Source organism: Solea senegalensis, unplaced genomic scaffold, assembly GCF_019176455.1.
Source record: "Solea senegalensis isolate Sse05_10M unplaced genomic scaffold, IFAPA_SoseM_1 scf7180000017517, whole genome shotgun sequence".
Taxonomy (NCBI): domain Eukaryota; kingdom Metazoa; phylum Chordata; class Actinopteri; order Pleuronectiformes; family Soleidae; genus Solea; species Solea senegalensis.
Window position 1 is genome coordinate 1 of NW_025322447.1, and position 5,287 is coordinate 5,287.

The 5,287-nt window shown below is 45.3% G+C and overlaps 3 non-coding genes and 1 pseudogene across 3 annotated transcripts; 3 read left to right on the forward strand and 1 right to left on the reverse strand.

Moving 5' to 3' along the window:
• Positions 1-3,528: 3,528 nt before the first annotated feature.
• LOC122764612 lies at positions 3,529-3,647 on the reverse strand. The gene has a single exon (XR_006359808.1). It is a non-coding gene; the product is annotated as a 5S ribosomal RNA (ribosomal RNA).
• A 404-nt stretch (positions 3,648-4,051) lies between these two features.
• On the forward strand, positions 4,052-4,215 carry LOC122764613. The gene has a single exon (XR_006359809.1). It is a non-coding gene; the product is annotated as a U1 spliceosomal RNA (small nuclear RNA).
• A 640-nt stretch (positions 4,216-4,855) lies between these two features.
• LOC122764615 lies at positions 4,856-4,968 on the forward strand. Its single transcript, XR_006359810.1, has one exon. It is a non-coding gene; the product is annotated as a U5 spliceosomal RNA (small nuclear RNA).
• A 181-nt stretch (positions 4,969-5,149) lies between these two features.
• Positions 5,150-5,287, forward strand: LOC122764614 (annotated as a pseudogene; the record flags this gene model as incomplete).

Below are 5,287 nucleotides of genomic sequence, written 5' to 3' on the forward strand. Positions count from 1 at the left end.
TTTTGGGGTTTGGAGACCATTCACTTTTATGCGACTGTGTGCATTGTTGTAAAGAGATTGAATTCTTTTAATGAAATTGTGACCAAAACCGAATTGTTTTAAAACAGCCCATAAAAAGTTGTGTTCAACTCGATCGAACGCCTTTTCAAAATCTACTCCTAGATAGATGCCACCAGTTTGTGACATCTGATAGATGGTTTCTTTTATGGATAAAATGGAATCTGAAATATCTCGTCCGGGAATGCTATATGCCTGTGACTGATGTACTATGTTTGGGATAATTTCTTTGAGTCTGTTTGCTAGAACCTTTGCGAAAATTTTGTAATCAGTATTCAGAAGGCTTATGGGTCTGTAGTTGTTAATGATCGTTCTGTCTCCTCGGTTTTTGTATGCCAAAGTAATTAAACCAAGTGTAAGGGTCTCAGGAGCTTCACCTTTCTTCTCAACTTCCTCAAAAATTCGAAATAAAATTGGTGTTAAACTTTCTTTGAAAAATAGATAAAATTCAGTTGTTAAACCATCTACGCCTGGACTCTTGTTTTTTTGTAAGCCCTTGATGGCTGCTTCAATCTCTGCCATGCTGATAAGCTGATCACACCATATTCTGTCCTCCGTTGAGATTTGGTTCTGAATGACCTTCACCACACTTGTAATTGTATTTTGATTTATATTTTGATTTGTATATAGCTGCTGGAAGAAATCTTGTATTCTGGATATTATTTCATCAGTTTGTATAATTATGTTGCCCTGGCTGTCTTTCAGTTCTTTTATGAATGCTTTATTTTGTTTTTGCTTTTCTAAGCCGAGGAAAAAAGCTGAACATTTTTCCCCCTCCACAAAATTTTGCACTCTGCTTCTAATTATTGCCCCCATGCATTCCTTCTTTTTGGAGAGCGCTAACTTGTCTCTCAAATAAATATAATTTGTCAGATCTCCGTTAGGTTCATTGGCTATCTTTTGGAGTTCGTGTTCTAATTTTACTCTTAGCTCTTTTTCATTTTTTTTCTCCAGCCAGCTCTTATGTTTACTATAATTTATACATACTCTTTTGATTCGTTCTTTCACTCTTTCCCACCAATTAAATATGTCTTCGACCCACTCCATTTCATTTGCCACATTGTGAAGAAGACGGTTAACTTTGTCAATGAACTGTTGATCTTTTAGTAAGCTATTGTTAAAACACCATACCCCACCATTTGTTTGTGCTACTGATGGAAATAATGACAATTTTATGAGGGAGTGATCACTCCATGTGTTGAGGACATATTCTATTGAGTTCACATTGTGTACAATGGAGCTTGCCACTAAGGCATAATCAATACGGGATTGTTTGAGAGTATTTTGTACCACCTGATGTCTGGAGAACTGAGTTTTATTTGGATGCATAATTCGCCATAAGTCAACCAGGTCGTATTCTTTTATGATTTCGAATAAGGATCGCCTGCTCACATCATCTTTAAAGAGATTGTTGCTAGATATGTCAAATTTGGTGAGGGGAACATTGAAGTCTCCAGTGATGATGGAGTTGTTGTTTACCCACTTATTTAGCTCTTTGAAAAACACTTTTCTTTCACCCTCAGTGTTAGGAGCATATATATTGATAATTCTAATATAAACATTTTTTTTCCATGAATCAACTATCAATAATCTACCTCGTGAGCATTTATATATTTCTATTACCTTATCAAAGACATTGTTTTTAATCAGCGTTGCCACCCCACACATTGCTCGATCTGCATTTGCGAAATATACATTCCCTTCCCATAACCCTCCTATCATGCTCACAGGAGATGAGGACCATTTTGTTTCTTGTAGCAGCAAGATGTCACATTTGGTAGTATTGATGACTTTGTGTAGTTTTTCTCTGCTGCAGAGCCCACGGGCATTCAGTGAGAGAAGCAGGGCCATGAGAAGGGTGAGCTGTATTATTGTGGCATTAAACATCACACTCATTTTTTTCTATTTTGCTTTTTCTTATTTGTTTTACCGGACTTGTCTGTATTTTGTCGTTTTCTTGCCAGGGACACTACCGAGAGGTCCATCTCCGAATCAGAGTCAGCACTTGGTGAGGGAGAAACTGTTGGCTCTTTTTCAGAGTGGGGAGGACTGAGTGGCGCAGATTCTGCGGTTGGGGTGCTTCTCGTGCCTCTGGCTTGGAGCTTTTCAGCTCCAGCCACTTTTTTTTCATTGTCTGGTTGAGCCTCGTCATTCTGCGCTTCCGGAAGGCTTTCTCCAGAGGTTTCCACATTAGTGGTTATTTTTTCCGCTCTGGGCGGCTGGGCAGGGGGCCCTTTCTCTACACCACACTCTGTGCGTACCTCCGCAGGCGCTATCTCTGCCTCCTCCTCTCCTGCACTGTCCTCAGTGCTTCCCTCTGTCTGCTCCCTCTCCAACTCTGACTCTGCTATGCTCTCCGGTTCACTTTCATTGCAAATGCAATTTTCCATGTTGTTGTGGCACAGCTCACACCTTTTCACAGCTTTATGGCACTCTCTTGCATAGTGCCCCTGGACTCCACATTTATGGCAACAAAACTCAGGACACTCTCTAAGAATGTGTCCAGGCTGTAGGCACATTCGACACACTTTCACTTGCCGATCATGTAACACTCTGAAGTATTCGGGACCAGTGGCAGTATTAAATCTAGCAGAGTAAGGCAGGGATTGTACTGTCTGATTAAATTTGACTTTCACATACCTTGTCCCATCTGCGATGTTTGTGCCAGGCCACATTCTTCTCTTGATTGGAGAGATTGCAGAGACTCCCCAGCCATGCAGCTTGTCAATTATTTCCTGGTCTGAGATGTACGCGGGCAGAGTGAGAAAAGAGACCACCAGTTCATCATTGTTTAGCTCTTTTGCCATAACTATGGTTGTGCCGATTTTGAATCCATCCAGCAATCTGCTTTTCCCAACAGTGTTTGTCATTGTTATTTCATATTTGTCCGTTCCAATACAGCGGCCGGCAATCAAACCTCCACACAGTCCACGCACACATTTCAATAATTCCATTATTGGGACTTTTTCTGTTCCCGTCAATTCTATTTGTAAAGTCAGCTCCTTCTCATACTTCCTTTGGGTTCCATCATTCTTTTCTCTGTCTCCATTCTCCGTGTTCTTTATCTCCTTTGCCATGATTCTTTGCTTGGTGAGGTCGTTGTTCTGAGGTCCATCCATGATGAGAAAAAAAAAGTTCAACAAAAGGCGCCCCCGCACAGTGTGGAAAACACTGTCGGGGGGGGGGGAAACCAGTCCTTAAAATGAACAAAACCAGTAAACTGAAGTAGCCCACGATGAGAAAAGGGAAAAGAAGTGCAGAAAGGAGGAGAAAAAGGGGAAGAATACAGGCTGAGGAAAGGAGCCGTGTGCTCGAAATGTTTGTAGCATACACTTCCTGGTTCGCTAGTGGGCGTGCTCAGGGTGGTATGGCCGTAAGCCGAGGGGCTGGCGACAGAGACTGCCTTTATGGACTAGGCAAGGCCCCTGCTCGCGGAGGGGCATCTTTCTTGTAAGGAAGCAGCAGTGTAAAAGCTTACAGCACCTGGTATTCCCAGGCGGTCTCCCATCCAAGTACTAACCAGGCCCGACCCTGCTTGGCTTCTGAGATCGGACGAGATCGGGCATGCTCAGGGTGGTATGGCCGTAAGCCGGGGGGCTAGGGACACAGACTGCTTTTATGGACTGGGCAAGGCCCCCCTGCGCGTGGAGGGGCTCAAAGGTCAGCCTTTCGGACACACTGCACTTCAGCCTTTATCTCCACCACATGCTACACTCTAGTCCAGTATCGGGAAGCGACACCGAGATGGGCAAGCGGCTGTTGGTGCCGTCATGTCCAGTTGTTGCTGAATCTATAGGAAACGACAGCCAGGTATGCCAGTAAAAAAGGTCGAGTGTTTCCTCTCCAATGTGTGCTGGAGGTTGAAGTTGAACATAGCACAGCATTAACGAGCAACTGAGTCAAGGCATTGGCCTCTGGGATTATTCATTTCCAGCACCATCAGCCAAAGAGCTGTGTCTGGCAAGAGCCACCCGGTGTTTGGCGACTACACCTCATACTTACCTGGCAGGGGAGATACCATGATCAAGAAGGCGGTTCACCCAGGGCGAGGCTCAGCCATTGCACTCCGGCTGTGTTGACCCCTGCAAATTCCCCAAACGTGGGAGTCTTGACTGCATAATTTTTGCTAGTGGGGTGCTGCGTCCGCGCTTTTCCCCGATGATGTCGTTGTAAGCAAAGGTCAGCCGCCCGAAGTTCAACGTTGTGTGCCCATCTCCAAACTTCTCACGTCCTTGCGGAGCAACATCCCCAGTCTTTCCAAGTTGCTGGGAACGGGATGGTTGTGGGTGTTGTCTTTCAGCTCAAAGCAAATGTCACGCTCCCTTTCCCAACTCTTTGTAGAAGAACTCGATTGTTGGAGATGGATCCATGGCCATCATGCCAAGGGTTAATACTTTGGCGCTTGCTCTGTTCCCTCCGTGCAGTGACCTGATGTTGGCGGATGCCAGAGCAACTCACCATTTCCAGAAGCCCGGATGTGGAAATGGCCCGCAGTTTGTACTGCCCAGTGTGACACGGAGCTGCTTTTGCTCATGCACTCAATGTCTACCACTAAAATGTTGGAGGTGTGCCAGTGAGCTTAGGAATGTGCCACAGCCTCAGCGACGATAGAAAACTGCAGCGCGACAACCGACAGTAGGAAAGCCGCCCAAAACATGCAGTCAAATTCCAGCTTAAGCCGTATTGGCCGGGCGAAAAACGCTGAAGGAAGGTCGTTCTGCTGCAATGGCCGGGCCGACCGAGACCGTGGTGACCGCGGATAGACTCCCGCCGGGCTGCTCCAGACAGGGGCCACGCTTGACTCTGGTTTCTCTTCAAAATGCACAAGTCTTTCGCCTTTAACTAAAGACTTCCGTGGAGAGGGACGTTCAAGAGTTTAAGTTATTTTTGGTGGGCTTTGCTGTAAGGCTGCGCCCTTTGAGTGTGTCAAATGTCAAGCAGCTGTCTGTCAAGGCTCAGAGGTGCACTTAGGTCAACCTTGGGCGGAGGTGATCAGCAGCAGCAGCCTTTGTTATGCGCCCTTAAAAACATGGCACCACAACAACTGACTTGTGTGCCAAGATCTTGGGTTGGCCCCAGACACCTGTGGGCCATCGCTTCTCGGCCTTTTGGCTAAGATCAAGTGTAGTATCTGTTCTTATCAGTTTAATATCTGATATGTCCTCTATATGGGGATTAAATATTAAATGAATTTTTGAGCAGTGGGAGTTGAAAACTGGGGCTTGCTCTC